This window comes from Brachyhypopomus gauderio, unplaced genomic scaffold (assembly GCF_052324685.1).
Source record: "Brachyhypopomus gauderio isolate BG-103 unplaced genomic scaffold, BGAUD_0.2 sc357, whole genome shotgun sequence".
NCBI classification, from domain to species: Eukaryota; Metazoa; Chordata; class Actinopteri; order Gymnotiformes; family Hypopomidae; genus Brachyhypopomus; species Brachyhypopomus gauderio.
The window spans coordinates 1-25,000 of record NW_027507178.1 but is presented as its reverse complement, the minus strand read 5'-3'; the positions used below and the strand labels follow the sequence as shown (position 1 = coordinate 25,000).

The following is a 25,000-nucleotide window of genomic DNA, read 5'->3' as shown; positions in this document are numbered from 1 at the left end:
TCTGTCTGCCTGCAATTGTCAGCTGGTCACAAATGCAGTGAGAGCGGAGGCCACTCCCCTTTCGGCTGTTTGCAGTTTTCCCTCCGTTTTTGTTCTTTTTTTTTTTTTTTTTTTTTTTTTTTGAAATTGTTCCTGTTTTCTCTCTCTCTCTCTCTCTCTCTCTCTCTCTCTCTCTCTCTCTCTCATTGCCTGCCAGCCCTGTTGTTTGCAACAAGCAAGCCACAGCCTCGCAGGCTCCTCCCTTGTTACCGCGAACAAACGAGCTAGGCTCTTTGTTGGCGTGGCGGGACGCCTGAGCGTACACGGCTATAGCTCGGGTTTCTCTTCATTCACGCACAAATCTTTCGCCTTTTACTAAAGATTTCCGTGGAGGGGAACGTCAAAGAGTCAAAGTGATTTTTTGGAGCGCTCTGCCTCCGGGCGGGGCCGCAACAATCCGTATAACGAGAAAGTATAAACTTAGGGCGGGGTGGGAGTGGCTCGCTGGGTGTCTGGAAGAGGGGGGAAGGGCGGGTATGCCACGGAGGAGGCCTCCCTGCCTGCGAGGCCGGTGCCCGGTCCAGCGCCCATTTCAGGTTATCGCTTCTCGGCCTTTTGGCTAAGATCAAGTGTAGTATCTGTTCTTATCAGTTTAATATCTGATACGTCCTCTATACGAGGACTTCATATTAAATGGATTTTTAGAACAGGGAGGCGAAACAGGGGCTTGCCCCGTTCGCCCCACGCATCGACCTGGTATTGCAGTACCTCCAGGAACGGTGCACCTTCCTAAGCTTGTGTGAAAAAAAGAGTTTGTTGCTGTTTGGTATAATCAGCCTGTTTTATTTTAATGAATGAATGAATGTATTTATTTATTTGGTGTGTGTGTGTGTGTGTGTGTGTGTGTGTGTGTGTGTGTGTGTGTGTGTGTATATATATATATATATATATATATATATATATATATATATATATATGTATATATATTTATTGATTTGTCTGTCTGTCTGTCTGTCTGTCTGTCTGTCTGTCCATGTGAGGGAGCAGCCAAAATGAATAAATAAAACAAAGCAGCTCACTCCACTCCTTAAATAGGCAAGAATGAAGGGGTGAGTGGTCTCTGTCTGTCTGCCTGCAATTGTCAGCTGGTCACAAATGCAGTGAGAGCGGAGGCCACTCCCCTTTCGGCTGTTTGCAGTTTTCCCTCCGTTTTTGTTCTTTTTTTTTTTTTTTTTTTTTTTTTTTGAAATTGTTCCTGTTTTCTCTCTCTCTCTCTCTCTCTCTCTCTCTCTCTCTCTCTCTCTCTCATTGCCTGCCAGCCCTGTTGTTTGCAACAAGCAAGCCACAGCCTCGCAGGCTCCTCCCTTGTTACCGCGAACAAACGAGCTAGGCTCTTTGTTGGCGTGGCGGGACGCCTGAGCGTACACGGCTATAGCTCGGGTTTCTCTTCATTCACGCACAAATCTTTCGCCTTTTACTAAAGATTTCCGTGGAGGGGAACGTCAAAGAGTCAAAGTGATTTTTTGGAGCGCTCTGCCTCCGGGCGGGGCCGCAACAATCCGTATAACGAGAAAGTATAAACTTAGGGCGGGGTGGGAGTGGCTCGCTGGGTGTCTGGAAGAGGGGGGAAGGGCGGGTATGCCACGGAGGAGGCCTCCCTGCCTGCGAGGCCGGTGCCCGGTCCAGCGCCCATTTCAGGTTATCGCTTCTCGGCCTTTTGGCTAAGATCAAGTGTAGTATCTGTTCTTATCAGTTTAATATCTGATACGTCCTCTATACGAGGACTTCATATTAAATGGATTTTTAGAACAGGGAGGCGAAACAGGGGCTTGCCCCGTTCGCCCCACGCATCGACCTGGTATTGCAGTACCTCCAGGAACGGTGCACCTTCCTAAGCTTGTGTGAAAAAAAGAGTTTGTTGCTGTTTGGTATAATCAGCCTGTTTTATTTTAATGAATGAATGAATGTATTTATTTATTTGGTGTGTGTGTGTGTGTGTGTGTGTGTGTGTGTGTGTGTGTGTGTGTGTGTGTGTGTATATATATATATATATATATATATATATATATATATATATATATATATATATGTATATATATTTATTGATTTGTCTGTCTGTCTGTCTGTCTGTCTGTCTGTCTGTCCATGTGAGGGAGCAGCCAAAATGAATAAATAAAACAAAGCAGCTCACTCCACTCCTTAAATAGGCAAGAATGAAGGGGTGAGTGGTCTCTGTCTGTCTGCCTGCAATTGTCAGCTGGTCACAAATGCAGTGAGAGCGGAGGCCACTCCCCTTTCGGCTGTTTGCAGTTTTCCCTCCGTTTTTGTTCTTTTTTTTTTTTTTTTTTTTTTTTTTTGAAATTGTTCCTGTTTTCTCTCTCTCTCTCTCTCTCTCTCTCTCTCTCTCTCTCTCTCTCTCTCTCATTGCCTGCCAGCCCTGTTGTTTGCAACAAGCAAGCCACAGCCTCGCAGGCTCCTCCCTTGTTACCGCGAACAAACGAGCTAGGCTCTTTGTTGGCGTGGCGGGACGCCTGAGCGTACACGGCTATAGCTCGGGTTTCTCTTCATTCACGCACAAATCTTTCGCCTTTTACTAAAGATTTCCGTGGAGGGGAACGTCAAAGAGTCAAAGTGATTTTTTGGAGCGCTCTGCCTCCGGGCGGGGCCGCAACAAATCCGTATAACGAGAAAAGTATAAACTTAGGGCGGGGTGGGAGTGGCTCGCTGGGTGTCTGGAAGAGGGGGGAAGGGCGGGTATGCCACGGAGGAGGCCTCCCTGCCTGCGAGGCCGGTGCCCCGGTCCAGCGCCCATTTCAGGTTATCCGCTTCTCGGCCTTTTGGCTAAGATCAAGTGTAGTATCTGTTCTTATCAGTTTTAATATCTGATACGTCCTCTATACGAGGACTTCATATTAAATGGATTTTTAGAACAGGGAGGCGAAACAGGGGGCTTGCCCCGTTCGCCCCACGCATCGACCTGGTATTGCAGTACCCTCCAGGAACGGTGCACCTTCCTAAGCTTGTGTGAAAAAAAGAGTTTGTTGCTGTTTGGTATAATCAGCCTGTTTTATTTTAATGAATGAATGAATGTATTTATTTATTTGGTGTGTGTGTGTGTGTGTGTGTGTGTGTGTGTGTGTGTGTGTGTGTGTGTGTGTGTATATATATATATATATATATATATATATATATATATATATATATATATATGTATATATATTTATTGATTTGTCTGTCTGTCTGTCTGTCTGTCTGTCTGTCTGTCCATGTGAGGGAGCAGCCAAAATGAATAAATAAAACAAAGCAGCTCACTCCACTCCTTAAATAGGCAAGAATGAAGGGGTGAGTGGTCTCTGTCTGTCTGCCTGCAATTGTCAGCTGGTCACAAATGCAGTGAGAGCGGAGGCCACTCCCCTTTCGGCTGTTTGCAGTTTTCCCTCCGTTTTTGTTCTTTTTTTTTTTTTTTTTTTTTTTTTTTTGAAATTGTTCCCTGTTTTCTCTCTCTCTCTCTCTCTCTCTCCTCTCTCTCTCTCTCTCTCTCTCTCTCTCTCATTGCCTGCCAGCCCTGTTGTTTGCAACAAGCAAGCCACAGCCTCGCAGGCTCCTCCCTTGTTACCCGCGAACAAACGAGCTAGGCTCTTTGTTGGCGTGGCGGGACGCCTGAGCGTACACGGCTATAGCTCGGGTTTCTCTTCATTCACGCACAAATCTTTCGCCTTTTACTAAAGATTTCCGTGGAGGGGGAACGTCAAAGAGTCAAAGTGATTTTTTGGAGCGCTCTGCCTCCGGGCGGGGCCGCAACAATCCGTATAACGAGAAAGTATAAACTTAGGGCGGGGTGGGAGTGGCTCGCTGGGTGTCTGGAAGAGGGGGGAAGGGCGGGTATGCCACGGAGAGGCCTCCCTGCCTGCGAGGCCGGTGCCCGGTCCAGCGCCCATTTCAGGTTATCGCTTCTCGGCCTTTTGGCTAAGATCAAGTGTAGTATCTGTTCTTATCAGTTTAATATCTGATACGTCCTCTATACGAGGACTTCATATTAAATGGATTTTTAGAACAGGGAGGCGAAACAGGGGCTTGCCCCGTTCGCCCCACGCATCGACCTGGTATTGCAGTACCTCCAGGAACGGTGCACCTTCCTAAGCTTGTGTGAAAAAAAGAGTTTGTTGCTGTTTGGTATAATCAGCCTGTTTTATTTTAATGAATGAATGAATGTATTTATTTATTTGGTGTGTGTGTGTGTGTGTGTGTGTGTGTGTGTGTGTGTGTGTGTGTGTGTGTGTGTGTATATATATATATATATATATATATATATATATATATATATATATATATATATATGTATATATATTTATTGATTTGTCTGTCTGTCTGTCTGTCTGTCTGTCTGTCTGTCCATGTGAGGGAGCAGCCAAAATGAATAAATAAAACAAAGCAGCTCACTCCACTCCTTAAATAGGCAAGAATGAAGGGGTGAGTGGTCTCTGTCTGTCTGCCTGCAATTGTCAGCTGGTCACAAATGCAGTGAGAGCGGAGGCCACTCCCCTTTCGGCTGTTTGCAGTTTTCCCCCTCCGTTTTTGTTCTTTTTTTTTTTTTTTTTTTTTTTTTTTGAAATTGTTCCTGTTTTCTCTCTCTCCTCTCTCTCTCTCTCTTCTCTCTCTCTCTCTCTCTCTCTCTCATTGCCTGCCAGCCCTGTTGTTTGCAACAAGCAAGCCACAGCCTCGCAGGCTCCTCCCTTGTTACCGCGAACAAAACGAGCTAGGCTCTTTGTTGGCGTGGCGGGACGCCTGAGCGTACACGGCTATAGCCACGCACAAATCTTTCGCCTTTTACTAAAGATTTCCGTGGAGGGGAACGTCAAAGAGTCAAAGTGATTTTTTGGAGCGCTCTGCCTCCGGGCGGGGCCGCAACAATCCGTATAACGAGAAAGTATAAACTTAGGGCGGGGTGGGAGTGGCTCGCTGGGTGTCTGGAAGAGGGGGGAAGGGCGGGTATGCCACGGAGGAGGCCTCCCTGCCTGCGAGGCCGGTGCCCGGTCCAGCGCCCATTTCAGGTTATCGCTTCTCGGCCTTTTGGCTAAGATCAAGAGGACGAGACGGGGATCGACCTTTGGAGCTGTAGGCTTTGCTGAAAGCTACAAAGGAAAACTTCTCTACACGGTCAGTGTGGAAATCTTTAAAGTTCAAGAACAAGGTAAGTGAGTTTTTAGAACTGTTTTAGGAATTCCTTTTTTACAAGGTTTAACTAAAATTTGTTCTTAAACTGTGATCTTAGACTTGTTTTGAACTATTTTTACAACTTTTAGACTGGTTTTTAGCTATTTATTTGACTATTTATTTGACTATTTATTGGACTTTTTAGTAGTGAATTTTAGGGGTGGTGCCTCCAACATGTCGGCTGCCCGTGCCGGCACTAGGAGGCACCACAGTGTGCGCTTCTCCTTTTTACCAAGGACTGACGGACTAACTATACCCTCTAGACTCGACTTTTCTAGAAAATATGTGCAGGGAATTCTTGGGGCTAGCCCAATAGAGCTAAATTGTATCATAACACTCCCACAAAATAAAGGTTTTGATGTAAGTTTTTGCACAGCGGCTTTTCTGAATACGTATTGGATGAGGTTGCAAGAGGTAAAGGAACACTTTGAACTGTTTAAAATAGAAAAATTGACGGACTATACAAGAAAGACGGCGACGGTAAGAATGTTTAATGAGACAGTGAGCCCAGAGGATATTTGTGCTTGGCTTGGCAGATATTGCACTGTAACAGGGAATGCAGTAAAAATGGTGGACGAGGACGGTATATGGACGTGTTCTTGGCGGGTTCCTATACAGCAATGGGAAGATGTCAATGGATACATGGGGTTAAAAGCAGTGCCACAAACAATTGTATTGGGGGAAAACAGGGGTTATATTTTTTATCAGGGAATGCCCAAGGTTTGTAGGAGGTGCGGGGAGATGGGGCACTTAGCGGAGGCATGCTCCAAAGTTTTCTGTGGCAAATGCAGAGAAACCGGGCACACATTTGAGGCATGTCCCAATGGCAGAAAATGTAATTTGTGTGGAGCCGATAACCATCTCTTTAGAGACTGCCCACAATCGTTTGCTAACAAGCTTAAAACAACCAAGATGGCCGCCCAGCATGGTACACAAGGAGACAAGATGGCTGAGGAGAAGAAGAAGCAGGAAGGGGAGGAGCCAAGGGCGGAACCAGCAGGGAAAACCCCACCCCCTCCCCAGGCTCAGAAAAAATTGGACCAGGTAAGAGAGGGGCCGGCCATGCATAGACAGGAGGGAGGGGGAGGGGAACAGGAAAAAGGGGCGGGGCCAAGTAGTGGGGCAAAAAAGGACAAAATGGCGGAAAACAGCAAGGCAAAAAAGAAAATGGCTGACAAACAGAAAGAACCAGAGAAGGACCCAGAGGTAAGCCCACAATCTGAACAATGTGAAATAAGTATGGAAGAGGGAATTGGGGGGGGGGACAACTTTTTCTATTCACCCCCAACAACAGGAGAAATGAGCACACAAGGCTCAGAGGGGGAGCTAGACACCTGGCTCCCGAGTGCCCAGGTGGGAAAAAGGCCGGCGGAGTCTCCTTTGACAGACGAGACGGAGAAAAAGCAGAGAGCTGCAGCAGACGAGGACACCCCTCCATCAGAGAGGTCAGACCCTTGTTGGCCGGGTGGCTCACCAAACGAGGTCTCCTTCCTACATCTACCGGGGAGAGAGAGAACCTCCACCCCCACCCGAACAGAGGTAGAGTACACCCCAGTACTGGATTTTTTCCACCCCAGCAGGAAGAAAATGGAGGTGGTTTTAGGAATTGAGGAAGACGACTAGGTTTTTATGGATTTTATTGTTTTAAAAGGTATTATCCCTGTATGACCACGATGTTGGGTTTTTTCTTTCTTTTAAACGTGCTCATGTCTCTCACAATCGTCACCATAAATGTGAGAAGTGTGAAGGCACCCCTAAGAGCACAGAGTATTCTGTCATTTTTAGAAACAGTAAATGCAGATGTGGTTTTAATACAAGAATGTGCGATCCCATTTCGGAGATCTTACAGAGAGTGGGAGCAGCGTTGGGCTGCAGGTCCCTCCCTCTGGAGTGGATCGCACTACAACAAGGCTGATGGTGTTGCAATTTTAATTAAGAATCCTAGGATTGTGGTGAAGGGCTGCACCGTGGTGAGGGATGGGCGGGCCCTTTTAGCCAATTTGCATTTTTTAGGGAGGGATTTTAAGGTTTTAAATGTGTATGGTTTTAATGAAAAAGAAGAAAGGTATGAACTGTTTGGGGATTTGCAGCCCCACATGCTGGGGAGGGATCCATTGATAGTGGGCGGGGATTTTAACTGTGTTTTAACTGGGAAAGACAGAAAAAATGTGGGAGATGGTTTTAAATTAGATAAAACGTCTGGGAGGTTGACAAACCTGAAAGTGGATTTTAAATTAGTCGACTGTTACCGGACCATGCATCCACGGGAGGAGGGCTTCACCTGGTCAAGTGGTGATGGGTCCCGAGCCTCCCGCATAGACTACATCTTTACTCGTGACTGCCCGCCATTGGATGCTAGATTAACTCCTACCTTTTTTTCAGATCACGCCATGCTATCTTGCACCCTATCCTTTCCCACAAATGTGACGGCAGGGGGAGGGCTGTGGAAGCTGAACTGCTCCCTGTTGTTGGAAGAGGACGTAAGGGAAGACTACAGGGAGCAGTACAAGCTTTGGCAGTCCCTCCAAGACTTGTACAGCACACGAGCACAGTGGTGGGAGATGGTTAAGGGGAGGACCAAGACTTTTTTTAGAAGGGTGGGAAGTTTTAAAAAGAAAAAACAGGAAAGACGCATGTTGGGGCTGCAAAAACGGTTGCAGAGGTATTTTAATTTGGAAAACCATGGTCATGATTTTAAAGATGAGATAAAGCAAGTAAGAGAAGAAATGAGGCTTTTAATGGAGGAGAAAAGTAAAGCACATATTATGATGTGTAAAGAGCAGGAAATAGAAGAAGGAGAAAAATGTACACGATACTTTTTTAAGAAAACAATGGCACGGGGGGGAGGGATTACCGAATTAAAAGAAGAGAGCCAAACAATAAACACAAACCAAGGGATCATGGGGGTGGTGGAAAAATTTTATGAGGAATTATATGGGGAAAAACAGATACACACAGCTACAATGAACGAAGTGATACAGTTCCTGGAAAACACAATAAAAGACAATGAACTTTTAATTACAGATTTTACAAAAGACGAACTACAGAAGGTTTTAAAAGGTTTTAAAACAGGCAAATCCCCGGGAGAGGATGGGCTCCCCGTGGAGTTTTATAGAACCTTTTGGGACATTTTAGTAGGGGATCTTTTATGTGTGTTTACAGAATTTCAGACCACTGACGTTTTACCGGACAGTTTTAAGAAAGGGATAGTGACGTTATTATACAAAAAGGGGGACAAATCAGACATTAGAAATTGGAGACCCATTACACTTTTAAACGTCGACTGCAAGGTTTTTAGCAGACTTTTAGCAAGACGAATGTCAATGGTTTTAGAAGACGTGATCCACCCGGATCAAGTTTGTGCGGTGCCAGGGCGGCGGATCACGGACAACTTGATCCTGATCCGTGACTCCATCTGTTATGTGAGAGACAGAAACATTCGGTTATTAGCACTAAATTTAGATTTCGAAAAAGCTTTTGATCGGGTCTCACACCAGTACCTGTTTCAGGTACTGCAAAAGATGGGGTTCCCGGGGAGGTTTATAGCATGGGTGGGCCTGTTGTACAGCGACATCAATAGTAGAATTATGGTAAATGGGCACCTCTCCAAGGCGATTACTATTCGCTCAGGAGTACGGCAGGGTTGTCCCTTATCCCCGCTCCTGTTCGTCACATGTATGGAACCACTGGCGCAAATCTTGAGAAGGGACCAATGGATCAATGGACTGACTCTGCCAGGGGGACTGACGGTGACATGTTCCCTATACATGGACGACGTGACGGTCTTATGTACAGACATGGTGTCAGCCCAGAGAGCCCTGGAGGTGACAGAGTGGTTTGGGGGGGCCTCCGGGGCCAAACTAAACCGCAACAAGACAGAGGCACAGCTCTTCGGGCCATGGACTGACGTACGGACGGTTTTAGGGGTAAATTTTAAAGAGACAAACATCAAGATTTTAGGACTAAAATTTGACAAGACAGGGGGTGGGAGTGGAAATTGGACAGAGACATTAGGGAAAGTTAGACAGAGACTTGGACTATGGGGATTACGACAACTGACCCTGGAAGGAAAAATTTTAGTGATAAAAGCGGTGATCTTACCTTTGCTTTTATTACTGTGCTCTGTTTTTAGTCCCCCAAGGAGTTTTCTTTTAGGTTTGGATCGAGCGATCTTCTACTTCTTGTGGGGGTCCAAGTGGGAGCGCCTGAGAAGAGAGACAGTTAAGAAGAGACCTGAAAATGGAGGGAAGGGGCTCCCAGACCCCCACCTGTTTTTAGGCAGCAAGTTCACAGCAGCACACATAGCATATGCGACATCCCCATTCAGGACCAAGACGGCCATTATGGCCCGGTTCTGGATGGGGTCCTATCTGCAAACAATAGGCATTTTAAAACCAGATTTGAGAACACCAGTATCTTTTAAATTGCCACACGAATACCTTTTTATTAAGAAATTTTTAAAAAAGTATGAATTGGAAAAATGCACAACCCAAGACATCACTAATGCCAAAACTCTGGTCTCCCTTGTTCAGGACCGCGAGGAGGTGAGCAGAGTGGTGGGGATGACGACGGCGGAGGCTCGGAGAGTGTGGGCAAACGCGGCCCACCCGGCCCTCCGGAACAAACAGAAGGACCTTACCTGGATGGTGGCCCATGAAGTCCTCCCGGTCCGGGCGGTGATGCACTCCCGGGGCATGGGGGCAACGGCAGTGTGCCCACGGCCAGGCTGCGGCCAGCCTGAGACCGTGCGGCACGTCCTTTGGGAGTGCAGCGTGGCCAGGGACCTGTGGGCCGCGATCGGCCCCCTGGAATGCCCAAGCCTGCCAGCAGGGGAGGTCCACCCGCAAAGTTACCGGTTAGCGGTGAACGGGGTGGGCCAGGGTGTAGAAAAGTTACCATCCAAAGAATTCAAGGCACTCTGGCTCACCCTTACAAGCGTGACGGCCGCACTGTGGACCTCCCGCAACCTGCTGGTGGGGAAGCGCGTCACGGTGCCCCTCCACGCTATGATAAGGATGGTAACTACAACGCTGCAGGTGGCGCCGGGCGTCGCCATTTGGAGGAGGGGGCCGAGGTCACACGCAGGGAGGTCCCTGCCACCACCGACCGGGGCTCCCGCCGACGTTTCCTGAGGGGACACGGATGCCTGAAAGGAGACAGCGGGCACGGGGGAGGACTTCCTCTGGAGACGCACAGGAGGGGGCCTCGACGGAGGGCGGGAGGAGCTGCGGATGCACACGCCTCGCCTCCCGGCTGGGTTCATCTCTGCCTTCCTCTCTCCTTGTGGTTTTGGACGGGGGGGAGCAGGGTTTGCAATATATCTGAAAAGGACAATACACAAAGTAGTGAATTTGACGTTGAAAAGGTTTTATGATATTAAACTGTTTTGGAGTTTTAAGGGCATTTTAAAATGCTTTTGTAACAAAACCTTTTATGTACTATTTTAACAGATGCAAGGATGTGGCTTTTAAAAGAGAAAAAGATTGCAAAAATGGTTTTAAAAATGCATGACTATTGTGCCTTTTAACCATCCTTTTATCTAATGTGTATGCTGCTTTTTTAACATAAAAGTGACGTTGTATTTATTGATGTAAAGACTCAATAAACATTGTCAAAAAAAAAAAAAAAAATCTGTTCTTATCAGTTTAATATCTGATACGTCCTCTATACGAGGACTTCATATTAAATGGATTTTTAGAACAGGGAGGCGAAACAGGGGCTTGCCCCGTTCGCCCCACGCATCGACCTGGTATTGCAGTACCTCCAGGAACGGTGCACCTTCCTAAGCTTGTGTGAAAAAAAGAGTTTGTTGCTGTTTGGTATAATCAGCCTGTTTTATTTTAATGAATGAATGAATGTATTTATTTATTTGGTGTGTGTGTGTGTGTGTGTGTGTGTGTGTGTGTGTGTGTGTGTGTGTGTGTATATATATATATATATATATATATATATATATATATATATATATATATGTATATATATTTATTGATTTGTCTGTCTGTCTGTCTGTCTGTCTGTCTGTCTGTCCATGTGAGGGAGCAGCCAAAATGAATAAATAAAACAAAGCAGCTCACTCCACTCCTTAAATAGGCAAGAATGAAGGGGTGAGTGGTCTCTGTCTGTCTGCCTGCAATTGTCAGCTGGTCACAAATGCAGTGAGAGCGGAGGCCACTCCCCTTTCGGCTGTTTGCAGTTTTCCCTCCGTTTTTGTTCTTTTTTTTTTTTTTTTTTTTTTTTTTTGAAATTGTTCCTGTTTTCTCTCTCTCTCTCTCTCTCTCTCTCTCTCTCTCTCTCTCTCTCTCATTGCCTGCCAGCCCTGTTGTTTGCAACAAGCAAGCCACAGCCTCGCAGGCTCCTCCCTTGTTACCGCGAACAAACGAGCTAGGCTCTTTGTTGGCGTGGCGGGACGCCTGAGCGTACACGGCTATAGCTCGGGTTTCTCTTCATTCACGCACAAATCTTTCGCCTTTTACTAAAGATTTCCGTGGAGGGGAACGTCAAAGAGTCAAAGTGATTTTTTGGAGCGCTCTGCCTCCGGGCGGGGCCGCAACAATCCGTATAACGAGAAAGTATAAACTTAGGGCGGGGTGGGAGTGGCTCGCTGGGTGTCTGGAAGAGGGGGGAAGGGCGGGTATGCCACGGAGGAGGCCTCCCTGCCTGCGAGGCCGGTGCCCGGTCCAGCGCCCATTTCAGGTTATCGCTTCTCGGCCTTTTGGCTAAGATCAAGTGTAGTATCTGTTCTTATCAGTTTAATATCTGATACGTCCTCTATACGAGGACTTCATATTAAATGGATTTTTAGAACAGGGAGGCGAAACAGGGGCTTGCCCCGTTCGCCCCACGCATCGACCTGGTATTGCAGTACCTCCAGGAACGGTGCACCTTCCTAAGCTTGTGTGAAAAAAAGAGTTTGTTGCTGTTTGGTATAATCAGCCTGTTTTATTTTAATGAATGAATGAATGTATTTATTTATTTGGTGTGTGTGTGTGTGTGTGTGTGTGTGTGTGTGTGTGTGTGTGTGTGTGTATATATATATATATATATATATATATATATATATATATATATATATATATGTATATATATTTATTGATTTGTCTGTCTGTCTGTCTGTCTGTCTGTCTGTCTGTCCATGTGAGGGAGCAGCCAAAATGAATAAATAAAACAAAGCAGCTCACTCCACTCCTTAAATAGGCAAGAATGAAGGGGTGAGTGGTCTCTGTCTGTCTGCCTGCAATTGTCAGCTGGTCACAAATGCAGTGAGAGCGGAGGCCACTCCCCTTTCGGCTGTTTGCAGTTTTCCCTCCGTTTTTGTTCTTTTTTTTTTTTTTTTTTTTTTTTTTGAAATTGTTCCTGTTTTCTCTCTCTCTCTCTCTCTCTCTCTCTCTCTCTCTCTCTCTCTCTCTCTCATTGCCTGCCAGCCCTGTTGTTTGCAACAAGCAAGCCACAGCCTCGCAGGCTCCTCCCTTGTTACCGCGAACAAACGAGCTAGGCTCTTTGTTGGCGTGGCGGGACGCCTGAGCGTACACGGCTATAGCTCGGGTTTCTCTTCATTCACGCACAAATCTTTCGCCTTTTACTAAAGATTTCCGTGGAGGGGAACGTCAAAGAGTCAAAGTGATTTTTTGGAGCGCTCTGCCTCCGGGCGGGGCCGCAACAATCCGTATAACGAGAAAGTATAAACTTAGGGCGGGGTGGGAGTGGCTCGCTGGGTGTCTGGAAGAGGGGGGAAGGGCGGGTATGCCACGGAGGAGGCCTCCCTGCCTGCGAGGCCGGTGCCCGGTCCAGCGCCCATTTCAGGTTATCGCTTCTCGGCCTTTTGGCTAAGATCAAGTGTAGTATCTGTTCTTATCAGTTTAATATCTGATACGTCCTCTATACGAGGACTTCATATTAAATGGATTTTTAGAACAGGGAGGCGAAACAGGGGCTTGCCCCGTTCGCCCCACGCATCGACCTGGTATTGCAGTACCTCCAGGAACGGTGCACCTTCCTAAGCTTGTGTGAAAAAAAGAGTTTGTTGCTGTTTGGTATAATCAGCCTGTTTTATTTTAATGAATGAATGAATGTATTTATTTATTTGGTGTGTGTGTGTGTGTGTGTGTGTGTGTGTGTGTGTGTGTGTGTGTGTGTGTGTGTATATATATATATATATATATATATATATATATATATATATATATATATATATGTATATATATTTATTGATTTGTCTGTCTGTCTGTCTGTCTGTCTGTCTGTCTGTCCATGTGAGGGAGCAGCCAAAATGAATAAATAAAACAAAGCAGCTCACTCCACTCCTTAAATAGGCAAGAATGAAGGGGTGAGTGGTCTCTGTCTGTCTGCCTGCAATTGTCAGCTGGTCACAAATGCAGTGAGAGCGGAGGCCACTCCCCTTTCGGCTGTTTGCAGTTTTCCCTCCGTTTTTGTTCTTTTTTTTTTTTTTTTTTTTTTTTTTTGAAATTGTTCCTGTTTTCTCTCTCTCTCTCTCTCTCTCTCTCTCTCTCTCTCTCTCTCTCTCTCTCATTGCCTGCCAGCCCTGTTGTTTGCAACAAGCAAGCCACAGCCTCGCAGGCTCCTCCCTTGTTACCGCGAACAAACGAGCTAGGCTCTTTGTTGGCGTGGCGGGACGCCTGAGCGTACACGGCTATAGCTCGGGTTTCTCTTCATTCACGCACAAATCTTTCGCCTTTTACTAAAGATTTCCGTGGAGGGGAACGTCAAAGAGTCAAAGTGATTTTTTGGAGCGCTCTGCCTCCGGGCGGGGCCGCAACAATCCGTATAACGAGAAAGTATAAACTTAGGGCGGGGTGGGAGTGGCTCGCTGGGTGTCTGGAAGAGGGGGGAAGGGCGGGTATGCCACGGAGGAGGCCTCCCTGCCTGCGAGGCCGGTGCCCGGTCCAGCGCCCATTTCAGGTTATCGCTTCTCGGCCTTTTGGCTAAGATCAAAAGGCGGAGACTGGGATCGACTCTTGGGACGGACGGCGCTTCGGCGGCTGAAGATCCTGAGAGGGAAATTTCTTCTTTGCACAGCTCGTGTATCTACTGAAAAGAGATCAAACACAAGGTAAGTGAATTTTAGAACTTTGTTTAGGAAACTCTTTTATTGTAGGAGTTATCTTGAAATTGTTCTTAAAGTTTGCTTTTAGTCCTGGTTTGATCTATGTTATTATTTTTTTACATAGTATTTTAGCTATTTATTGGACTATCTTACTGACTGTTTTTAGGTAAAATTTAAAGTGTGGTGCCTCCAACATGTCGGCGGCTCGTGCCGGCATGAGGAGGCACCACAGTGTGCGCTTCTCCTTTTTACCCAGGAGTGATGGGATAACCGCACCATCTAGACTAGACTTCTCTAGGAAATACCTTCAAGGCATTTTGGGTGTTAGTCCCATTGAATTAAATTGCATAATAGCACTTCCCCAAAATAAAGGCTTTGATGTCAGCTTTAGCACAGCTGCTCTGTTGGGTACATACTGGGAGAGATTGAAAGAGCTAAAAGAACACTTTGAACTTTTTAAAGCTGAGAAATTGACTGATTATACAAAAAAAGATGTAATAGTGAGGATGTTTAACGAAATGGTGAGCCCAGAAGATATTGTGGCATGGTTAAAAAGATTCTGTACAGTAACAGGAAAGCCGGTGAAAGTGGTGGATGAAGACGGCATCTGGACGTGTTCCTGGCGCATCTCCATACAGCAATGGGAGGACGCACACGGACACATGGGTCTAAAGCATTTACCACAGACGATCGTACTAGGAGAGAATAGAGGGTACATTTTTTATCGGGGGATGCCTAAGGTGTGTAGGAAGTGTGGAGACTTGGGCCATCTAGCAGAGGCATGTTCTAAAATATTCTGTGGAAAGTGTAGGGAAATTGGGCATACCTTTGACAAGTGCCCAAATGGGAGGAAGTGCAACCTTTGCGGGGCGGAAAACCACCTTTTTAGAGACTGTCCTGATTCATTTGCAAACAAAGTGAAGGCAGCCAAAATGGCTGCCAATATGGCTGCCAATATGGCTGCCGACAAGGGAGCCAGCATGGGTGGGAATAGGGAAGGGAGAAGAAGGGCGGAGCCAGAAGATTCGGCGGGAAACAGACCACAGGCCACTCCCACTATGGGGGAAGAGGCAAATAACAGGGCACAGGGAAATGAAGCAGAGAATTCTGGGGAGCTGGTGAGGGAGGAAGTAGTGGTGGGGAGTAAAGAAAATAGGCCAGATGAAGAAAATGAGGTAAGTCAGGGGGGGAATTCTGAGGAATTAGTGAGAGAAGATGTAATAATGGGAAATGAAGACCAGAGTCAGGGTGGAGACATGGTAAGTAATGAGGAAATGGGGGCAAGAGCAGCAGAAAATGTTGAAATACAGGGGGAGGAAGTGGAGGAGGATGTTTTACCCTGTGCGCAGGTGGCGAAACGAATGGCGGAATCCCCTTTGGCAGATCCCAGGGAGAAGAAGACGCGGGCCGAGGAAGAATCTTTGGATTCCCTAGATCTCTCTAGAGATTGGCCCTTGGCGTCGCCAAACAAAATATCCTTTTTAAATATTCAAATTAGGTCATCAACGCCACAGAGGGAGGTTGAACAGCCCGAAGAACAACAGAAAGAACAACGAGAACAAAGAGGGCAGAAGAGAGAGAGACCAAGGAAAACAGGAAAGCAGATTAAAGAAGAAGCAGTGTCAATGGTAATTGAGGAAGGACTCGGCTTGAGGTGATGTATATAGACAGGTTTGGCCATAAAACTACAGGTATTAAAGGATTTCTTAATTTTGTCTCATTTTATTTATAGCTCAAGGTGCCTCTTTTAAACTTTAATATGGAAATATTAGTTTTAATTATTTTACACATTTTAATGGCTATTAAAATTTCTACCATAAATGTTAGAAGTGTGCGGTCACAGGTAAGGGCAGAGAACATTTTAAGCTTTTTAGCAACAGGGGAGGAAGATGTAATCCTGCTGCAAGAATGTGCACTGCCCTTTTTAAACTCATATAATGCTTGGGAAGAGAAGTGGGGGAGTAAGCCATCGTTTTGGAGTGGCTCCAATTATAATAAGGCAGATGGAGTGGCGATTTTGATTTTAAACCCTAATATACGCTTTAAAGAGAAAAGGGTGATTCGAGACGGGAGGGCGATTTTGGCAATTTTGGATTTTATGGGGGTAGAGTTTAAGGTGATAAATGTATATGGCTATGCAGAAAAAAATGACCGTTTTAAACTTCTAGAAGAATTGCAATTGCATCTTTTAGGGAGACAGCCATTAATTTTAGGGGGAGATTTTAATTGTATTTTAACAAAAAAGGATAGAAGGGGAGCGGATATGGATTTTAAATTGGATAAGACATCACGGAGGTTACAGGCCCTAGTGACTGATTTTAAACTAAGTGATGGGTACAGAGAAATACATAGTGGTGAAGATGGTTATACATGGTTTAGTGCAGATGGCTCGAAGGCCTCACGTATTGATTTTATGTGGTTAAGAGAGTGCAAGATTGAAGATGCTGTTTTAATCCCAACTTTTTTCTCTGATCATGTTAAGCTGCTATGTGTTTTAACATTACCTGCAGAACCACTAGTAGGGAAGAGCCGATGGAAACTAAACGTGGCACTAATGGAGGATGAAGAGGTAAAGGAAATGTACAGAGAGGAGTACAGAGGCTGGCGGACCCTACAGGACTGTTTTAATAATAAAGCAGAGTGGTGGGAAATGGTAAAAGATAAGACACGGGTTTTTTTCCAGGAGGTGGGGAGGAGGAAAAAGAAAAGGGAAAGAAATAAGATAAAAGGATTACAGAAAAGACTTCAGAGATATTTTAATTGGGTAAAGGAGGGGTATGATTGCCATGATGAGATCCGAGAGGTTAAAAAAGAAATGATAGCAGTGGCTACAGAACAAAGCAAGGGGGTGATTTTAAGAGCGAAGGAGAGGGAAGTGGAGGAAGGGGAACGTTGTACGAGGTTTTTCTTCAAAAAAATTATAGATAAAGGGGGAGGTATAACGAAATTAAAAGATAAAGAAGGAAGAATAGTGGAGGGGAAAGAGGACATTTTAAGGGTGGTAGAGAGCTTTTATTCTGACCTTTATAAGGAGGCAAGAATTGATAAACAAGCTTTAAAGGAAACATTAGAGCTATTACAAGAAAAGGTAAGTGAGACGGACATCTTAACGAAGGATTTGAATAGAATAGAATTAGAGAACTGCTTAAAGGGTTTTAAAAATGGGAAGGCACCCGGTCCAGACGGGTTGCCTATAGAATTTTATAAATGCTTCTGGGACATTTTAGTACGGGACTTATTAATGGTTTTTAATGAATTTGAGCTTTTAGAAAAAATGCCGAGGAGTTTTAGAGAAGGTTTAGTTACTTTGATTTTTAAAAAACAGGATAGAACGGAGCTGAAAAACTGGAGGCCGATTACCCTATTGAATTGTGACCTTAAAATATTTAGCAAGCTTTTATCGGTACGTATGTCCAAGGTTTTAAAAGAAATAATACACCCGGACCAAGCCTGTGCGGTGCCAGGGCGGAAGATAGCGGACAGCCTCATTCTGATTAGAGACACCATCAGCTACGCGAGAAGCAGAGATATTCGGATGATTTTGCTAAATTTAGACTTTGAAAAAGCATTCGACCGTATCTCGCATCAATACCTCTTTGAGGTATTGCGAAAAGTGGGCTTTCCTGGGCGGTTTTTAGCTTGGGTGGGGTTATTGTACAGAGATATTACAAGTAAAGTGATGGTAAACGGGTTTACAACAAGAGCGATTGATGTACGTCGCGGTGTCCGTCAGGGATGTCCGCTATCTCCGCTCTTATATGTGGTGGGCATAGAGGCACTCGCACAGGCCTTGAGAAGGGATGTAGGAATACAGGGAATTAAAATACCTGGGAGTGGAGGACAGGAAGTAAGATGTGTGTTGTATATGGATGATGTAAACGTCATATGCACAGACAGAGAGGCAGTAGGAAGAACTTTCGCTCTCACCGAACGATACGGGCAAGCAGCAGGAGCCAAACTAAACAAAGAAAAATCAACAGCGAAATTATTTGGACCATGGGGCACAGAGAAATTAAGGGGAATGGAGTTGGTTTTAAAAGAAACAGATATTAAGGTTTTAGGAGTGCGTTTTGATGTAACAGGGAAAGGGAATGGAAACTGGAAGGAAATCTTAAACAAAGCAAGGCAAAAAATAGGATATTGGAAGACGAGGACGTTGACATTGGAAGGCAAAGTTTTAATAATGAAGGCTATAATTTTACCTCTGTTTTTATTGGTCTCTACAGTTTTTATGCCACCGAGGTCCGTGCTGCTGGAGATTGACAGAGTCCTTTTTTACTTCTTCTGGGGGACCAGATGGGAGAGAGTGCGACGGGAGGTGCTGAAGAGGCCACCGGGAAAAGGAGGAAAAGGCGTTCCTGACCTCCACCTCTTCTTGGGCAGCCTCTTCGTGGCTACACACATTAAATATGGCACAGACAAAAAAATGACAAAGACAGGGTGTATGGTCAGATTTTTAATGGGGTCATACTTAAGACGTTTGAAGGTGATTAAAATAGACCTAAGGTTACCAGTGGCCTTTGAGATGCCAGAAGGTTACAATTTTATTCCCAAGTTTTTAAAACATTTTAATTTGGAAGATGCCATTCTAAACACACTTGTAAACCATAAACAAATGATTTTGTATGTACAGGAGCAACAACCAGTGTGCCTGGTCCGTGGTCTGGGGGAGAAAGAATCCCGGCAGGTATGGAACAACGCTGCCCACCCGACTCTCACAAACGGACATAAAGACCTGTCCTGGATGGCGGCCCACGAGATCCTCCCGGCCAGGGCCGTTATGCACTCCCGGGGCATGGCAAAAAACCCCATATGCCCGCAGCCAGGGTGTGGCGCGCCCGAAACTGTGAGGCACGTGCTCTGGGAGTGCGACGCCGCCCAGGATCTGTGGTCAGTAACCGGCACCCTATGGTGCCCGTATCTACGAGCAGGGGAGGTCCAAGAACTGTGTTACCGAAAAGCGGTTAACGGGGTGGGCTGGGGCCCACATGTCACACCAGCTGTTTTTAAGAGGCTCTGGCCCACCTTAAACAGTATAAAAGACGCCGTATGGACCTCCAGAAACCTGCTCGTGGGGAAGCGCGTGGAGATGACCATACAGGGCCGACAAGAGCTGGTGCACAAAAGGCTGTATGTGTACATCGCACTGCGACAGTCGGATGGGGGTGCCGGGGCCACAGGCTAGGGAAGATCTTGGGCGGCGGCGGCACCTGACTGCACACAAACCCCCCCGAAGTCTGGGGAGCAGTGGAGCCAAGGTTTTAGAGGATCTCCTCTGGGTACCAGAGGGACAGGTAATATGTGTCTTTCTTTCAGAGTGGTGTGACAACCAGACAAAGGCGAGCTGGGGGTGGTACAGGAATGCCGGTACACAGACAGAGACTAGGACGGGTTGTAAAGAGGTGGGAAGGAAAATTTTAGGGGGCAAAAGTGGTTTGCATGTTGGGGAGAGCAACTTCCATTTTAAAGTGAATAACAGAAGGAAAAGTGTAACCTTGCTTTATATACTTATTTATCCATTGTACTTGTTTTTAGTTTCTTATCCATGGAAATCAACACACTGGTCTGTGATGGGATGCAGCAGCATGTGGGAAAAGACCCCTATAGTCCTTGGTGTGCAGGCAAAGTTTATTTTTTGGAGTGGAATGTTTGTGCTTATTGTGTACACTGTGCAAAGGCGCCCTCAGGTGGTGAGAAGGAGAATGGCTGAGGCCTTCCATGGAGCAGACCTGTGGAAACCAGGAAGGAAGACTGAGTCGTATTTTGCTCTTTTATTGTGGACAATCATGCTGAGTATGGAAACAAATGACACGGACACACTCACCAGAGACAAAACTTTTATTTGAAAAAAGGAAAATATAAATGGCCATGGACCTTTTATAATATACATTGTATATATATATTCAATTGTATGATGTGTGATATATATGGTGTATGACACAATAATTTTAATAAAAAAAAAAAAAATCTGTTCTTATCAGTTTAATATCTGATACGTCCTCTATACGAGGACTTCATATTAAATGGATTTTTAGAACAGGGAGGCGAAACAGGGGCTTGCCCCGTTCGCCCCACGCATCGACCTGGTATTGCAGTACCTCCAGGAACGGTGCACCTTCCTAAGCTTGTGTGAAAAAAAGAGTTTGTTGCTGTTTGGTATAATCAGCCTGTTTTATTTTAATGAATGAATGAATGTATTTATTTATTTGGTGTGTGTGTGTGTGTGTGTGTGTGTGTGTGTGTGTGTGTGTGTGTGTGTATATATATATATATATATATATATATATATATATATATATATATATATGTATATATATTTATTGATTTGTCTGTCTGTCTGTCTGTCTGTCTGTCTGTCTGTCCATGTGAGGGAGCAGCCAAAATGAATAAATAAAACAAAGCAGCTCACTCCACTCCTTAAATAGGCAAGAATGAAGGGGTGAGTGGTCTCTGTCTGTCTGCCTGCAATTGTCAGCTGGTCACAAATGCAGTGAGAGCGGAGGCCACTCCCCTTTCGGCTGTTTGCAGTTTTCCCTCCGTTTTTGTTCTTTTTTTTTTTTTTTTTTTTTTTTTTTGAAATTGTTCCTGTTTCTCTCTCTCTCTCTCTCTCTCTCTCTCTCTCTCTCTCTCTCTCTCTCTCTCATTGCCTGCCAGCCCTGTTGTTTGCAACAAGCAAGCCACAGCCTCGCAGGCTCCTCCCTTGTTACCGCGAACAAACGAGCTAGGCTCTTTGTTGGCGTGGCGGGACGCCTGAGCGTACACGGCTATAGCTCGGGTTTCTCTTCATTCACGCACAAATCTTTCGCCTTTTACTAAAGATTTCCGTGGAGGGGAACGTCAAAGAGTCAAAGTGATTTTTTGGAGCGCTCTGCCTCCGGGCGGGGCCGCAACAATCCGTATAACGAGAAAGTATAAACTTAGGGCGGGGTGGGAGTGGCTCGCTGGGTGTCTGGAAGAGGGGGGAAGGGCGGGTATGCCACGGAGGAGGCCTCCCTGCCTGCGAGGCCGGTGCCCGGTCCAGCGCCCATTTCAGGTTATCGCTTCTCGGCCTTTTGGCTAAGATCAAGCGATCAACTCTTGGAGTGTGGATGACGAACGCCCAGTTCAGTGGCTTAGTCGTAACATTTTGAGAGGAAAATTCTGTGGTTTGGTGCAATTTAAGTGAAAGAAGTATTGGAGGTTGTGTGTTAACTTATTTGTGTATGCTTTTTCCTTGTAGGTGGACAGGGGGGTGTGGTCTCTTGTTTGGTGAAAAAAGGTAAGGGGTTTTTTCTGTGAATTGGTGAGGATAGAGTTAGGTTTTTTACTGGGTTTTCTTGGGAGTGTGGTGCCTCCATCATGTCTGCAGCTCGTGCTGGCGTGAGGAGGCACCACAGTGCACGCTTTTTGTTCAAATTAGGGGAGGATGGTAAGTTGTTATATATGTCTAGGTTGGATTTTTCCAGGAAAGTGTTACAACGGATTTTGGGTTTTAGGCCAGAAGAGTTGAACTGTGTATTTGGACTGCCGAAACATGCAGGTTTTGATGTCAGTTTTAAATCTGAGGAAACTTTGAGAGAATTTTGGAGAAGGTATGAGAAAGAGGAGTACAAAATTAAGATGTTTGATATGGAAAGATTAGCGGACACTACACGAAAGGTAGCAATTGTAAGGATGTTTAACGAAATGGTGTGTGGGGAAGACATTAGTGCATGGTTGGGGAGGTATTGCACGGTTGTAGGGTTACCAATGAAGGTTTTAGATGAGGATGGGATTTGGAACTGCACTTGGCGCATTCCTATACAGCAAAGGACTGACCCGAAGGGGTATGCTGGGTTGTTACATCTACCCCAGACTATAGTGCTGGGGGAAAATAGAGGGCATGTTTTTTATCAAGGCATGCCCAAGATTTGTAGGAAGTGTGGGCAGGTAGGACATTTTGCAGTTGCATGTCCAAACATTGTATGTGGGAAATGTAGGGAGGTGGGGCATACGTTTGAACAGTGCAAAAATGGCCGGCGGTGTAATCTGTGCGGAGAGCAGAGTCATCTCTTCAAGGATTGCCCGCGGTCTTTTGCAAACATTTTAAAAGCACGCAAAATGGCGGGGACAGCAAGGAGGCAGGGTGGGGAAGAAGAACAAAGAGAACAAAGAGGAGGGGCGGAGCCGGGAGTTTCGGCGGGAAATTCGGGCGGCCATTTTGAAAATGAAAATGAGGGAGAAGGAGAAAATGGTGGAGGGGAGGAAGACATGGAGTTGCAGAGTGGAGGAGTGGAGGAAAGTGAAAATGAAATGATAAATGAAATAATTAATGAAATAATGAAAAATAATGCAAACATAAATGATGGGGGGGAGGGAACATTACCAGACTTGGGAACTATATCTGACAAAGAGGAAGTGTGTGATACTGGGGAAGCTGGGCCTTGTGCACAAGCACCAAAAAGAGGGGCGGAGTCCCCTCTAGAACAAAGGGAAAAGAGGACAAAAGCAAGAGTACAAGGTAACAAACAGAACTCAGGAGAGCCAGAAGGGGGGTGGCACTCAGGGTCATCAGAGGGAGTATCTTTTTTGGAGATACAGCTACGGTCTACTCCTAAGGAAAAAGGTGTGTTAGATAAAACTATAAAGGAAGAACCGGTGTCTATAGAGATTGGATAATGTATAAGATAAAATAGTGCAAATGATGTATTTTTAGTGTTATTTTAATATGGGGAGATCTTTTATCCTTTTTATCATTATGGTTTTAAACATTGGTACTATAAATGTGAGGAGTATAAAAGGGTTGGTGCGAGCGGAGAGTGTTTTAAAGTTTTTGGCCACTTTAGACATAGATATAATTTTACTTCAGGAATGTGTACTGCCTTTCCTAAAGTCATATAGTAAATGGGATGAGAGATGGGGGAAAGGGCCAACGCTATGGAGTGGGTCTAATGTAAATAAAGCAGATGGGGTAGCGGTGTTAATAAAAAATCCAAATATTGTTGTGAAGTCTAGTGAAGTGATTAGAGATGGGAGGGCATTAATGGTGGTTGTAGATTTGTTAGGCCAGGTTTTTAAGATTATAAATGTTTATGGGCATGCAGATAAAAATGAAAGACATGAGCTGTTTGAAGAGCTACGGCCGCATTTGTTGGGGAGAATGCCGACTATACTGGGGGGTGATTTTAATTGTGTTTTAACAAAGGCAGATAGAAAAAAGGTTGGTGATGATTTTAAATTAGATAAAACATCATGGCTATTGCAAAGTATTCAAAAGGATTTTAAACTAGTAGATGGGTACAAGGCGGTGCGGCCTGGAGAAGAGGGCTACACGTGGTGTAGAAAAGATGGAGCTAGGGCTTCCAGGATCGACTACCTCTTCGTGAGAGACTGGCAAGTGGAAGAAGCAGACTTGATGCCGGTCTTCTTCTCTGACCATGTTCTATTAACCTGTGCCGTTTCGGCCCCCGTAAAGGTGAGTACAGGTAAGGGAGTGTGGAAACTGAATTGTGTATTATTGGAAAAAGAGGAGGTAAGGAAAAAATATAGAGAAGAATATATGCAATGGCAATCATTACAAGATTTTTATGAGACGAGACTAGATTGGTGGGAGATGGTGAAAACTAGAACGAAAGCCTTTTTTCAGTGGGTGGGGAAACAAGAGAAAATGAAGGTAAGGAGACAAATGATAGGTTTACAGAAGAGGCTCCAGAGGTATTATAAATTAACTCAGGAGGGGTATGATTTTTATGAAGATATAGATGGGGTAAAACAGGAAATGACAAGGGTGGCAAATGAACAGAGTAAAGGGGTAATATTACGGGGTAAAGAGCAAGAAGTGGAGGAAGGTGAAAAGTGTACTCGTTTCTTTTTTAAGAAAATCATGGATAGGGGGAGGGGAATAACGGAATTGAAAAGAAGGGATGGAGAGATGGCAGTAGAGGGGAGGGATATAATGGGGATAGTTGAGGATTTTTATGAGAAATTGTATCAGAAGGCAGAAATAGAAGAACAGGTAATGGAGGAAGTGCTGGGGTTAATACAACATAGGATTGTAAAAAGTGATGGATTAGAAGAAGATTTTACAGTAAAAGAAGTAGAGGCAAGTATGAAAAATTTTAAAAGAGGAAAGACGCCGGGGGCAGATGGACTGCCAATAGAATTTTATCATGCTTTTAGAGACCTTTTAATGCCAGATCTGTTGAACATTTTTAATGAAATAGATAGACAGGATACGTTGCCTGAGAGTTTCAGAGTGGGGTTGGTGACTCTACTTTTTAAGAAAGATGATAGAGCTGATTTAAAAAACTGGAGGCCTATCACTCTTTTGAACTGTGATGTAAAAATTTTTAGTAGGCTTCTAGCAACAAGAATGGCGGGGGTTTTAGACCAGGTGATACACCCAGACCAAGCCTGCGCGATACCAGGACGGAGGATAACGGACAGCCTTGTACTGATTCGAGACACCATCTGTCTAGCGAGAGACAGAAACATTAGATTGATAGTGCTAAATTTAGATTTTGAGAAAGCTTTCGATCGGGTCTCGCACCAGTACCTGTTTCAGGTACTGCTAAAGATGGGGTTCCCGGGGCGTTTTTTAAAGTGGGTGGGAATGCTGTATAAGGATATAGTCAGCAAAGTAATTGTTAATGGGAATTTGTCAAAGGCGATTGATATAGGCCGCGGTGTCCGTCAGGGATGCCCTTTATCGCCCCTCCTGTATGTGGCGTGCACTGAACCACTCGCGCAGTGCTTGCGAAGGGATGTATGGATAAATGGGGTGAGTAT

At 45.2% G+C, this 25,000-nt stretch overlaps 15 non-coding genes and 2 pseudogenes across 15 annotated transcripts; all 17 read left to right on the top strand.

The window, feature by feature from the left end:
- Positions 1-309: 309 nt before the first annotated feature.
- LOC143505025 (U5 spliceosomal RNA) lies at positions 310-428 on the top strand. Its single transcript, XR_013127727.1, has one exon. It is a non-coding gene; the product is annotated as a U5 spliceosomal RNA (small nuclear RNA).
- A 150-nt stretch (positions 429-578) lies between these two features.
- On the top strand, positions 579-769 carry LOC143505032 (U2 spliceosomal RNA). Its single transcript, XR_013127734.1, has one exon. It is a non-coding gene; the product is annotated as a U2 spliceosomal RNA (small nuclear RNA).
- A 642-nt stretch (positions 770-1,411) lies between these two features.
- Positions 1,412-1,530, top strand: LOC143505024 (U5 spliceosomal RNA). The gene has a single exon (XR_013127726.1). It is a non-coding gene; the product is annotated as a U5 spliceosomal RNA (small nuclear RNA).
- Positions 1,531-1,680: 150 nt separating this feature from the next.
- On the top strand, positions 1,681-1,871 carry LOC143505021 (U2 spliceosomal RNA). The gene has a single exon (XR_013127723.1). It is a non-coding gene; the product is annotated as a U2 spliceosomal RNA (small nuclear RNA).
- A 656-nt stretch (positions 1,872-2,527) lies between these two features.
- Positions 2,528-2,646, top strand: LOC143505023 (U5 spliceosomal RNA). The gene has a single exon (XR_013127725.1). It is a non-coding gene; the product is annotated as a U5 spliceosomal RNA (small nuclear RNA).
- Positions 2,647-2,800: 154 nt separating this feature from the next.
- On the top strand, positions 2,801-2,994 carry LOC143505008 (U2 spliceosomal RNA). The gene has a single exon (XR_013127715.1). It is a non-coding gene; the product is annotated as a U2 spliceosomal RNA (small nuclear RNA).
- Positions 2,995-3,657: 663 nt separating this feature from the next.
- On the top strand, positions 3,658-3,776 carry LOC143504982 (U5 spliceosomal RNA). Its single transcript, XR_013127691.1, has one exon. It is a non-coding gene; the product is annotated as a U5 spliceosomal RNA (small nuclear RNA).
- A 149-nt stretch (positions 3,777-3,925) lies between these two features.
- On the top strand, positions 3,926-4,116 carry LOC143505009 (U2 spliceosomal RNA). The gene has a single exon (XR_013127716.1). It is a non-coding gene; the product is annotated as a U2 spliceosomal RNA (small nuclear RNA).
- Positions 4,117-4,770: 654 nt separating this feature from the next.
- On the top strand, positions 4,771-4,883 carry LOC143504985 (U5 spliceosomal RNA). The gene has a single exon (XR_013127694.1). It is a non-coding gene; the product is annotated as a U5 spliceosomal RNA (small nuclear RNA).
- A 5,913-nt stretch (positions 4,884-10,796) lies between these two features.
- Positions 10,797-10,976, top strand: LOC143505015 (U2 spliceosomal RNA; annotated as a pseudogene).
- A 644-nt stretch (positions 10,977-11,620) lies between these two features.
- LOC143505022 (U5 spliceosomal RNA) lies at positions 11,621-11,739 on the top strand. Its single transcript, XR_013127724.1, has one exon. It is a non-coding gene; the product is annotated as a U5 spliceosomal RNA (small nuclear RNA).
- Positions 11,740-11,889: 150 nt separating this feature from the next.
- LOC143504997 (U2 spliceosomal RNA) lies at positions 11,890-12,080 on the top strand. Its single transcript, XR_013127705.1, has one exon. It is a non-coding gene; the product is annotated as a U2 spliceosomal RNA (small nuclear RNA).
- A 647-nt stretch (positions 12,081-12,727) lies between these two features.
- Positions 12,728-12,846, top strand: LOC143505019 (U5 spliceosomal RNA). Its single transcript, XR_013127722.1, has one exon. It is a non-coding gene; the product is annotated as a U5 spliceosomal RNA (small nuclear RNA).
- A 150-nt stretch (positions 12,847-12,996) lies between these two features.
- On the top strand, positions 12,997-13,187 carry LOC143504970 (U2 spliceosomal RNA). Its single transcript, XR_013127679.1, has one exon. It is a non-coding gene; the product is annotated as a U2 spliceosomal RNA (small nuclear RNA).
- Positions 13,188-13,843: 656 nt separating this feature from the next.
- On the top strand, positions 13,844-13,962 carry LOC143505018 (U5 spliceosomal RNA). Its single transcript, XR_013127721.1, has one exon. It is a non-coding gene; the product is annotated as a U5 spliceosomal RNA (small nuclear RNA).
- Positions 13,963-20,196: 6,234 nt separating this feature from the next.
- On the top strand, positions 20,197-20,374 carry LOC143505011 (U2 spliceosomal RNA; annotated as a pseudogene).
- A 647-nt stretch (positions 20,375-21,021) lies between these two features.
- On the top strand, positions 21,022-21,140 carry LOC143505017 (U5 spliceosomal RNA). The gene has a single exon (XR_013127720.1). It is a non-coding gene; the product is annotated as a U5 spliceosomal RNA (small nuclear RNA).
- The last annotated feature ends 3,860 nt before the right edge of the window (positions 21,141-25,000 follow it).